At 39.2% G+C, this 12,771-nt stretch overlaps 2 long non-coding RNA genes across 2 annotated transcripts; one reads left to right on the top strand and one right to left on the bottom strand.

Moving 5' to 3' along the window:
* The first annotated feature begins 2,395 nt into the window (after positions 1-2,395).
* On the top strand, positions 2,396-5,018 carry LOC311094096. The gene is made up of 2 exons (XR_014608563.1): positions 2,396-3,960; positions 4,027-5,018. It is a non-coding gene; the product is annotated as an uncharacterized lncRNA (long non-coding RNA).
* LOC311094095 lies at positions 3,851-5,244 on the bottom strand. Its single transcript, XR_014608562.1, has 2 exons — positions 5,054-5,244; positions 3,851-4,976 (listed from the first exon to the last, which is right to left on the bottom strand). It is a non-coding gene; the product is annotated as an uncharacterized lncRNA (long non-coding RNA).
* Between the last annotated feature and the right edge of the window lie 7,527 nt (positions 5,245-12,771).

Genomic DNA, 12,771 nt, shown 5'->3' with positions numbered 1-12,771 from the left:
CACCATTTGTCCATGTTAACAACCAATTTAAAAAAAAAACTTGTAATACATTTTTTGTTTGTCTTGATGCAAGTAATCAACTCAGTAATTTTCATGGTGATATCTAAAGGTTACAATTTTTACCCTATTCACGTAAGAAAAAGAATGAATAGGCGTATGAATAGGATATATTTGGGTCTTTTTCAGAATGGGATTCTTCAGGACTTGTTTTTCCTTACTCAGGACATATTGAGGATACAAAATCAGTTGAGTTTGCTTCTGTTGCAATTTGTTCAAGGTTGACCCCCATTTTGGCTTAAAATGACTGGACTAACAGGCAGATCAGACCCCAGCCCTTGCATCACCACTGGCTAGTCAGAGTCAGTGTGGTCAGACTTCAGAACCATCAACAGCTCAGAGCATCTACCAGACACAGGCAGTCAATCACATACCAAATTCAGGAATTTAAGTTGAGAAGATTTTGCCAGATTAAAAGGATAGTTCACCAAAAAATGAACACAAAAAAATAATTATAAATTAAATAATTATAATTAGAAAGATGTTCAACACTTATAGACACAAACAGAGTGACCCAATTCCTTCCATAAGCTTTTCCACTGTGTGTGTGTGTGTGTGTGTGTGTGTGTGTGTGTGTGTGTGTGTGTGTGTACTGTGTACCCCCGCAAGTAGCAGTGGCCACCCCCTGGCCACCCCATGTATAAAACTCTAGTTCCGCCACTGCCACTGCTACTTGCGGGGGTACACAGTACATACACACACACACACACACACACACACACACACACACACACACACACACAGACAGTGGAAAAGCTTATGGAAGGAATTGGGTCACTCTGTTTGTGTCTATAAGTGTTGAACATCTTTCTAATTATAATTATTTAATTTATAATTATTTTTTTGTGTTCATTTTTTGGTGAACTATCCTTTTAATCTGGCAAAATCTTCTCAACTTAAATTCCTGAATTTGGTATGTGATTGACTGCCTGTGTCTGGTAGATGCTCTGAGCTGTTGATGGTTCTGAAGTCTGACCACACTGACTCTGACTAGCCAGTGGTGATGCAAGGGCTGGGGTCTGATCTGCCTGTTAGTCCAGTCATTTTAAGCCAAAATGGGGGTCAACCTTGAACAAATTGCAACAGAAGCAAACTCAACTGATTTTGTATCCTCAATATGTCCTGAGTAAGGAAAAACAAGTCCTGAAGAATCCCATTCTGAAAAAGACCCAAATATATCCTATTCATACGCCTATTCATTCTTTTTCTTACGTGAATAGGGTAAAAATTGTAACCTTTAGATATCACCATGAAAATTACTGAGTTGATTACTTGCATCAAGACAAACAAAAAATGTATTACAAGTTTTTTTTTTAAATTGGTTGTTAACATGGACAAATGGTGCATAATCTAATTATGTATGTGATAATTTGCATAAATACCACAACAGATCTAAACATTGGATATAGCCAGGAGAAAATGTCTTGTTGAATCTTGTTGACATATAACAGTAAAATACCTAATGTTAAGGTCTGAATGGAACCCATTACGGCTACCCATGAGCATTAATACATAGAGGCAGGAAGAAGTACTTTAGAAACCAGCCTTTATTAATTATTAAGAGATTGGGTTTGGGGCTGGGTCCGTGGGACTGTTTCTGGGGGACGAGTCTGAGGGAAGAACAGGAGACAATGTTAAGGAAAATGCTGAAGACTAAAGGTAGGTAAAATAAAAAGTGAATCCCCAGAAACAGTTTTCAAAACTTTCCCCTAATGGGATTCTTCTGGACTTTTTTTCCTTACTCAGGACATATTGAGGATACAAAATGATTTGAGTTTGCTTCTGTTGCAATTTGTTAAACCTTTTTTCATAAAATGACTGGACTATGTTTGTGCTTATTAAAAATATTTTTATCTTAACTCTTTCCAGTATAAAAAAAAAATGGTGTTTTTGGTAATTTTCACAATTTCATGGCACCCCAGAATATTTTGTTGTATGAATATCTGAACATAAGAAAGAACAGACCCTGTGCTTTAAAAAAAAAAATTCTAGCTTCGTGCGTCTTTTTAGCGCAATTTTCCACCGGACAAATTGCGATTGTTAACTCATGATTTCTGTTCTGTGCGTCTGTGCGCACCAATCTTGCACTTCTATCTACTCCTCAACCAGACCACCTAGAGACTTCGGGTTTTCGGCATTATGTTAAGGAAGGTCTAATCTCGGGAACGCACAAAAAAAATCCAGGAAAAGATTTACTATCTCTTAGTGTTGTGATCCCATGAGGTGAGAAAATTGCGCTAAAACACTCACTGAGTTTTTATTACTTGTTAATCAACACTTGAATGTTGGCAAGTTTCATAAAAAGCAACATGAGCAAAAAGCTGAGAAAATCGCATTTTTATCAAAGACTACATCTAGATCAGATTTAAATATCAAAACACAGCTCGAGTCCATCAACACCCTACACCCATAAAGCTTCACAGTCCTATAGTAATCGCATTATGGTATCGCTTGTTTCTGCTCTTCTTTGCCTGCGTTTTGATCTCCTATCCTCACATTAGCTAGAACATTTGTATACTGTAACGTAGGCTACACACGGCAAGGTAGCCTACTGTATATGCGTGTATTAGGCCGAATGTATTCGGAGCAAACCCCCCTGATGCTAAACCTTAAAAACTTACTTCAAATATGATGTTTTCTTATTCGGTGAAGTTCGGTATCTTGCAACTATCTCTCGTCCTCTGCTCGTCCGTTTGAAAACTGCGCGCGCGCCGCGTTGCCGGCGAACGTAATTTTTTTTTTTTTTTTTTTTTTTTAAATCAGCATCAGCAACTGCCAGTAGCAAATAAAATTTTGGGGTGGCACCCGGGGTGGCCAATCGCATGTCAGGGGTGTCCAGTGCCACCCCGGACCCCCCTCTGGCTCCGCCACTGTCTGAGTCCCAGTGTTCTGCAGAAGGATGGACTGTACAGCTGGAGCAGCAGCCTGAGTCTCACTGAGAGTGAGTGGAGCAGAGCAACAACCATCAGCTGTGACGCCACACACACATCCCAGAAAGCAGTGACCGAGAGCCTGGACACACAGCAGTGTGATGCTGACCAGTGAAACACACACACACATCAAAGACGTAGATAGCATGCATAATCATTCATTCACACACATACACACACACACACACACACACACAAACTTACATAGGACTGTCCTAAATCAGTCAATGCTCAACAATGAATCTTTCGTTCTGTTAGTATAATGTTCAGATATTCTCAGCTGTTGTAACAGCAATGCTTTGTTGTTTTATTGCTGCCAAATAAAAGCATTTTGATTCAAATATGGTGTTGACTTTCTTGCTGTATTATAAAACAACCTTAAATATGAAATCCCACTTTTTATTGATTTTTTTGGGACTTGTGTCCATTGTGATTATTGTGATGAACAGCATGAATATTAAAATCATATTTTAGTATTGAAAATATTAAAAAGATATGTATGTTAGCATCTTAATATTTAATTTAATGAAATAAAACATTTTAGCTACACAAGAGATGAATAGGGTAAAAAAATAAATAAATAAAAATAAAGAACTAATAGATTTCATCATACTTTCCCAGTTGATTGATAACATGAAGAATCACAAACATTTTTTATCTAGTTTTCTGAAATTTTATGTTTAAATATACAAACAAAGCATTTTCTAATTGCACTAATTTGCATTTATTTCCAGAACAGAAATCTGAACATTGTGTAGCAAGTGGCTCAATTTTAGCGACTACGCCACCCCAGGTTAACGGGGAAAACAACCCAAATAAAGCACACAAATACGTTCCACCTAGAAAAGGCAAGAGGCATGGGCTTCCGTGCAAAAATGTTTATTTAAAGCTAAAAGTTGATCAATAATTTAAAATCAGTAGTTCACATGGGTCATGATTGAATTGGACAAAGCGACAAAATTAAACCTTCAAGGTTCACAATAAACCCTCACAAGATTCACAATAAACCCTCACAAGATTCACAATAAACCCTCACAAGATTCACAATAAACCATCACAAGATTCACAATAAACTTTCACAGGGGCTGAGGCTTCCGGTCAGGAGCAGGCTAGTGTGCTGGCAGCAGGTCTACCATAAGAAGCACGCCAACCCAACGTACACCCACCAAATTCACTGCAAATAACCAATGGTAGTGACACGGCAATGAAACTGCAATAACACTCTTAGTGAAGCAAAACCTGCGGTGAAACCGACAACCAGCCCGCTCCTGGAAGTCCTCAGCTCCTAAAGAAAAAAAGAAAAATAGATAATCAAACTAAATTTAAATAAACAAAGAAAACAGAAACATTCAAAGTCAATTTGTTGACTCTAACATGACGGAAACCAACAAGAAAATAAACAATTTACAATGCATCCCAAAATATAAATACTCTAAACACTCACATTCACATTAAAGAAAAAAAACACATTCACATTCAAGAGAAACAAACAGATCTACTGTGACCGCGGCAGAAACTTACACCAAATACAACGTTAACAGTAATAACATTACACCTAAAAATAATTCCAAGCAAACACAATCACTCAGAATCAAATAACAAAAAAAATAATCTTTCAAGCCCGCATAAACATGTTTGACTTAAATGTAATGGTGTGTAGAAAGCAGCAGCGTGGCTTTAAAGAGCGAGTGGCGGAGAGAGAGAGCGCGCGCGCGCTGTTTAATGCGACTGCTCACTTAACCCACTTTAGCATCCGTGAAGATCTTCAAAACAATAAACAAGGGTTACGACTAACAAAGTTATCGACCAGTTACCCACCTGATAATACAATAAAGTACTATCCCAGTTTACCTACCAGAGAATACGATCGTTACACTTCAACATATACCGTAAGAGAATCATGTAACAGCCTTGTTGATTGCAACAGGTGGTGTTCCGATCAGTTAAGCTGCAATGCCACACCGATGGAAGCCCTGAAGGCACACCGTACTGAAACAAATTGTCACAACCCAAGTCAGGACAAAAATAAAACTTCCCACTACGCCCCAAGATGGTACCAAGCCTACCTGGGAGTAAGCAGCCACCCACGCGCACAAACCCTCAGCCACCCAACGGCACACTCAATCCATAGTTGCGACAGGAAGGGGCGGGCTTTCAACCATGACACACACCAGGAGGCATGAATGAACGGTTTATATGCCCCAATGGGCGAATGCTCATTGGCCACCTACCAAATTGTACTGACATCACACAACTTCACTACAATTGGATAAAGCAGCTTCAAAAGTTTGTGTGTCAGATTTTGTTGACATATTAGAGTCAAGAGTTTGTATGGAGGGGATTTTGGAAATCTATTTTTATCATTTCAAAAATCTGAAAATATCATCAACAGCCAGAAAAAAAAAAAAATCACCATATTTTTAGGAATAAAATGACGTAGCCCCTAAAAATCAGGCATATGTGAACAAACCCCTCTGTAATATAGGGAATAAATCTGTAAAGTGTGTGCTTTACTGAAGTGGAGTTCCTCTGGCTCAGCATGAGAAAAAATATATTTGGCCTTTACAGATATGTATAATCTACACACACAAATAGATGAAGTTCTATTGATTCTTTTAGTTTACATGTTATTATTCATATGAATGTTAAACTTCAATGCCATGAAAATAAACTTTTTGAATATTTGATCTTAATAATCATACAGGAAAACTCACTGTGGTTGTTAACAGAGGAAGCAATGGACAAAAAATGATTCAGGATCTAATTCAGACTAAAGTGGACTCGTCATAAAGCTAGTTAAAGCATATCTGGATGAATACATTGTTTTCTTTTATGGAATAAAGCAAATAGAGATTCAGTTGAACTGCAGACTGTCAGGGTTGTTGCAGGTTGCTGAAGACGAGGGAACAGAATTTCAATGCAGCTAGTTTATTCACAAACTCAGGTTAGAGGAAAATACAGGAACTCAGGAACACACAACCATACAAAGACGAGAACCAACAAACACTGAGGGAAAACACAGGGCTTAAATACACTGGCGCTAACAGGATAATTAACAAGGTGATTGACAGGACATAGGTGAAAGACATGACTAATGAGAACATAGGAGAAACTAATTAACAGGACTAAACCAAAAGCACAAAAGACAGGAGAAAACTAGATAACATAACTAAACCAAAACACAGAAACGTCACACAGACAGCTTGATATTTATTTATTTAGGATATAAGATACATTAATGATATATGAACAATTTCCCAGTCAATCCACTAATAATTCTATTATAGTGAAATATATGGTATTTCATGAGGGACTGATGTGAAATCTTCATTTTCATTACATAAGTGTTGATCACAGTGAGCTTTCTTTCATATTAATTTTGGATGTATTTTATTGTTATTATAATTTGTAATTCATGTGTAATTCATGTTTGAGACATTCTGATGTTTTTTTTCATATAAAATATGTAGAATGTGTTGATGAGTGTGTGACTATGAACATCAACAGTTCATCAACCGTCTGTGTCTCTGAGTGTTTGTGTGTAAAGTCAGTGAGGTGAATAATGATCTTCAACATCAACATCTACAGAAGTCTCAGCCAAGGAGGTTTTTGTATGATGCTTTTTCACTGTGTGAACACCCAGTCTTTGGTACCAGAGACCCCCTTGTTATGTTTACTCTGACAGTAATAAACTCCTGAATCTTCAGGCTGGACTCCACTGATAGTCAGAGTAAAATCCATGTGGTCTCCACTTCCACTGCCGCTGAATCTAGAAGAAACACCTGAAGCTCTCTCTGATGTGTAATAGATCAGGAGTTTAGGAACTTCTCCAGGAATCTGATGGTACCAGGACATACATTTCTTAGAGGTATCACCTGGTTTATTACACTTTACTGCTGGTTTATGATTACAGAGAATAGAGACAGTCTGATCAGTCTGCACTGTTTGAGCTTCAGATTGAGTCAGAGTTTGTCCCACAGAACCTGAAGAGAGAGAATAAAATGAAGTCTAAATCTTGATCTGAGCATCTGTGGACTTGTTGATTTCTTCATTTCTGGCTTTATTCATTTCTACATACTTACTCCATATGCAGGTTGTGAGTGTCCAAATAATGACGGCTATTAAAGTCATGTTTGCTTTTGGATCTGTTATCATGAAGAAGAGCTGTCAGTCATAAAACCATAAACTCACATATCTATAAAGACCTCTAGTGCACTGAAGCGTGCAGTTCATATGCAAAGAGTCTTCAATGTAAATGTCCTTTCTGAGAACAAGAAGCTCTTACTGTCAAGAAACATATTTCAGGTGGTAAACAGAGACAGATCTTTTTTTAATGATCTCAGCTGCTGACAAATAAAAGTAATAATAAATTTAACTGTTTTCACTCTTGTTCTGCTGTTACACTGCGGGCTTGAGCAGTGTAGAGTTATTGTGCAGTTGAGTTCAACTATTTAAATGGTTTAAATTACAGTAAGGAGCAATAATTCTTTTTTCATTATTATTTCACTCTAATGCTAATTAACTCTGTACGACAATTACTTTATATAATAATAAAATGTATAATATTGTTGCTGTCGGGCAGAAGCTCCATATTTCGTCATTTGTCATTTTCGTCATACATCATCATTTGTCACCCTTTACGGTTGTCTGTGCTTTGCAAATATTTAACAAATGAAAAGTATTGACAAGAGTTTGTGCCTAAACCTCAATGATTTGGTCCGTCTCTGCTTGTTTTCAAGGGTAAATAAAGAACTGGTTCTTTGAATAAGTACAGCAGTGTTTTCTTTACTAAAAACACTATATAAATGCTAATGTTTTATGTATTTTGAGGTGCGGTGAAGAGTGTAGTCAAAAAGTTATTTTGCCTGCCACAAATTCACAATCTGAAGTAAATCCGGCTCTGACCGTCTATTCTGAATAAAAGACGTGTAGCAACTCATAATGTAATAAAAAAGCATAATGTATTATGGTATGACATTATTAATGTAATAAACTGTTTATAATGTAAAAATGAGCTACGTATCAAATCAAAACGAAAGAAAAAAGAAAGGTCTGCACTCTAAAAATATTTTATTAAAGACAGGAGATAAAGTTGACATAAGTTTCGGCTCTTTGCCTTCGTCAGTGTCAGTGAGCAAGCAGAGTCAGTGTAGCCAGAATTAGAAGAGCCATTATTGTTTGGTGTGTCAGTGACTCTGGCGGGACTGAACACACACTGATCATGAGGAGTTTTGTGAGTGTAAACATGCAAAACACTCTCCACTCAACAGACTCCTGTCAAACACACATTCAGTTTCCTCCTGGATTTACATAATGTGATAAAACAATCAAACATGCATTTTTGCAGGATATTGCTGACTTCTATTGCTCTTTAAATACTTTTTTGAAGAGTTTGTTTTTGTTCATTGAATGAATGAGAATCACTGTGGACTTTCAGTGGAGGAACTAAACTGAGTGCTGGAAGTAAGTGCAGAATGAAATAAGAAATTGAATAAATACTCAGTTAATCAAATTATAAATGTCAACCTGAAAAGAATCAGACAGCATTTTTATAATCTTTTCATTATGTCCTCTAAAAGACTGTAAATAATCAAATTACCTTAATATTTCATTAAAGAAAACTAAATGATGGAGATGCATTCAAACATAAATCTACAGGAAATGAATGATGTACATGTATTTATCAATATCATTAGTAATATTGTATTGCTTGTATTTTTACATTTTATATTTGGTATTCTGGTTATACACAATGCAAAATTAATTTCTATGTGTGACATGAGAGTTAAGACGCTTGTGTGACGTCAGTAATGGGCGCCGTGTTACGTACACATATAAGCGTCCCACACTCGTAGCTCAGGTAAGCGACTCCCCTCTGGGGTGCTGTTTCTTCTCCTGGCTGGGTTTGTGATTGGGGTGAAGCATTTCAGGTAGGAAAAAGTGATGTATTGGCAGCTAAGAGTTGATGTGTAAACACTAACAGGAGTGCTTTGTTTAGGTAGCTTCACTTTCAATCTGCTGTTCCCCTCCCGTGTGGCTTTGTCACTCCGTAAGCGAGTTTTATACTCATATGTGCGCATGCCCTCTAATCTTGCCTTTTACGCTGGCGTGTTACCTTCTCTTGTTGGCCTGGTACGTATGTTTAATTAAAATCTTATGTAATTTCAGCATTTGGCAAGGTTAATGACTGTTAATATGATTTTAGGGCGTTAGGGTAAAAGAACGTACACTGGATCATTATTCCTTTTAAACCGAGTGTTTGAATGTGTTGATTAGTCAGAGATCCGCAACGACCTGCTGGTAAGTGCAAAATCTCTTTGTTCGTAAGTTTCGACGAATGAGTTTGCAGGCCGTCTCTTTTTAATTGTTTGTTTAAATTTTAGGAGAAAGCGTGGCTTCGCTTTCACGACTGTATCGCTGCTTTGTTCCCACGTGGAGCACACGTCCAGTGTGCTGTCTTCATCAGGATCGCTTTTGAGCGTACTCCCTTCTATTGGGGCGTGTGGAATATTATTATTTTTTTCTTTTGTTTTGGTTTGTGTGGTTGAGCTCTTTTCTTTAAGGGCATTTGTTTATTTTGTTTCATGTTGTATTTTTGTTGTGATTTACTTATTTTTGTGTTATAACTCAGTGGCTGATTCCTTTTCATTTTGAAGAGAAACCATTTATCTTGGGTGTATTGAGTATTGTTTATTTTGCTGATTAGTCAGCTGACCTTATAATTTCAACTTAATGTAATTATTGGTTTGATTTAATGGTTGTAGCTGTCTTACTGTTTTCAGATATTTGTTTATTTTGTCTATTTTTGTCTTCTGATAATTCTTAATGGTTTAGTAAACTTAATCTGAAGTTTTTCTCTTATGTGGTTGTTTGGTTGCAAAATTTAACTTTGTTATTAATTTATGTTTGGTGTGTGCGTGTGTATTCCTCAGGAGCTGCAGGTTTACTCGGGACGAGGGCGTGTGACGTGCGGTGGTGGTGTTTCTCACGGATTGCAGTGCTTTGCTGTATGCATGAGATCTCACATTAGTACAAGTGTGCGTGTGTGTGGCACAAACCGGAATTGATCTTTCACCTAATTAACCTGAAGTAAGGTTGCAGCCCTGTGGATTGTCGTGTGTGTGCGTGAGTACGTGTGTGTGTCCCAATCTGTTGTTAAATCTGTTGTTATTTTAAACTGATTAAAATAAAGCACCTTTTGTAATTTTGTACACAAGTCTGTGTCTCCTATTTATAACTGCCTTGGTGGTGAACCTGTGTAGCCTTTAGGCATAATTCCTGGGGTGAAACTCCCCAGGTGGCGTAGTCGGTGCTCTGGTAACTGTAATTGTCTCGGATGCCACATATGTATAGTAGGATGGATATTTGGGAAATTTCTAATTTTGTTGCTGTATCTTACATAAATGTTTATTATTAGATAGCAGACAAAGAGCCAACTGGTGTGTCGCCTCCATTTTGAAAGCAATCATTTTCCTTTACTCATTATACATTTCACATTTAATTTAAAACAAATTTGAAATTCCCATTAGATATATTCTTTTTTTTTTTTTTACATGGAATAATTTCTCCAACTTAATTTAGTGAAACCTGAGATATGTTCGTTTTCAGCTTTGTACAGAACACACACACACACACACACACACACACACACACACACACACACACACACACACACACACACACACACACACACACACACACACACACACACACACACACACACACACACACACACACACACACACACACACACACACACACACACACACACACACACACACACACACACACACACACACACACACACCAGTCTGGATCGCAACTGCACATTTGCTGAGGGGTATGCAAGATCAGTCTTGGTGCCAAGATAAATAAAATGTATTTGATTTCCCCTGTGAATAAGAAGACACTTTAAAAGTGATTCTGGATTGTAATGTGCAGAAGAAGGATGGACTGTGGAAACATGATTTTGCCATTTAGGTCTTGTTCATAAATCAACATCTTTTTGTCAGTTATTTTGATTTTGGAGTATAGGAAGTATTGTATTAGGGTAAAGACTTGGACAGCATTTTTATCAACCTATAATGTCCCTCTGATTTGTTTTATATTGTGGTTTGTGTTGGATAGAGGAAATTATAGGATAATTATTTGACACTCATTTTGTTCAAGGACCAACTGATACAAGAACATATCTTGGTATTTAAAGACATTCTCATTTTACCATGTATACCAGCAACTTTAAATACATTTTGAAATACATGTAAAATATATCTTTCCCTTTTAGTTGCTCACGTTTGACATAACGTCAACGTGACAACGTAATTGGGATCACTTCAGGGAGTCCTATCAACTTCGAGTGTCTACAGAACGAGCCAATTACCGTTGGCGTGCGTGAATCACGTCACGCGCCCCGCAGCACGGATATAAACAGGAAGTGGGTGCACGCACACATTGTCTTTCACTTCAGAGCCGAGGTTGTACCTCACAGTGCTGCTAGAAGAGACTCAAGTTGGAAAAGCTACACTCTATCTAGTGTTGGTGTGATGGCGCGATCAGCGGTGGCCGCGAGCTTACAGCTCTCAGATTGTGTCGGTATCGGTGGGCGTTCCTGAGTATTTACTCATCTAGCCGCGGCTACCCCTGGGTGCCTCAGCGTGGGAAGAGTTTTTTCTTTTTCTTTCTTATTTTTCAACTAAAAGAGCAACTCAAGCAAACCCGGCTATGCGATTCAGTTCGTCCGGCGTCCCCCAGCCTGCATGCCCCTGTACTCAGGGCAGAGATCGAGGGGCGGGCATATCAGTACAAGGTCTTACCCTTCGGGCTGACCCTGTCACCCCGTGTCTTCATGAAAGTCGCAGAGGCGGCCATTGCTCCCATGTGCGAGCGTGGTGTTCGTATCCTCAACTCGACGACTGGCTTATCCTGGCCCAGTCAAGAGAGCAGTTGTGCGAACACAGGGACATGATGCTCAGCCACCTACTGTAGGGCTTCGGGTCAACTGGGAAAAGACCAAACTCACTCCCGGGCAGAGGATCTCTTTTCTCGGTATGGAGTTGGACTCAATCAACCTGACAGCGCGCCTCACAGAGGCCCCTGTCCAGGCAGTGTTGAACTGCGTGAGCTCGCTTGGACGCAAAACAGCGGCACCACTGAAACTTTTTCAGAGGCTCCTGGGGCATATGGCATCTGCAGCTGCCATAATGGCGCTTAGATTGCTTCATATGAGGCCGCTCCAACACTGGCTCCACGATCGAGTCCTGAGATGGTCGTGGCAGAGCTGGTCGGACCCTTCGTTCCTATGGGCAGGTGTCCCTATAACAAGTGTCCAGGCATTCTGTGGTCACCACGGATGCCTCTGCCACCGGCTGGAGGGCCATGTACAACGAGCATGCAGCTTCAGGTCTGTGGACGGGGCCTCAACTGCACTGGCACATCAACTGCATCGAGTTGTTAGCAGTACATCTTGCGCTGGGCCGCTTCAAAACGCTGCTACTAGGCAAGCATGTACTGGTCCGTACGGTCAGCACTGCGACCGTTGCGCACATCAACCGTCAGGGTGGTCTATGCTCCCGCCGCATGTCACAACTCGCCCGCCATCTCCTCCTTTGGAGTCAGAAGCACCTGTGGTGAGCCCATGTCTTTCCCTTGGCAGAGTCCGCTCTGCCGTCACTGTCTGGTGCTGCCTCCCCCTTCTTAGGCTGGAGCCACCCCAGTGACTTTCCATATGTTTCCATAAGGCCCTAACCGGCCAGTCCATATGTATATTCTCCACATGGTACCTCCC

This window comes from Abramis brama (genome assembly GCF_963993115.1).
Source record: "Abramis brama genome assembly, chromosome: 12".
Lineage (NCBI taxonomy): Eukaryota > Metazoa > Chordata > Actinopteri > Cypriniformes > Leuciscidae > Abramis > Abramis brama.
Note: the sequence above shows the minus strand (reverse complement) of the source record. Positions and strands in the feature narration are given on the sequence as shown.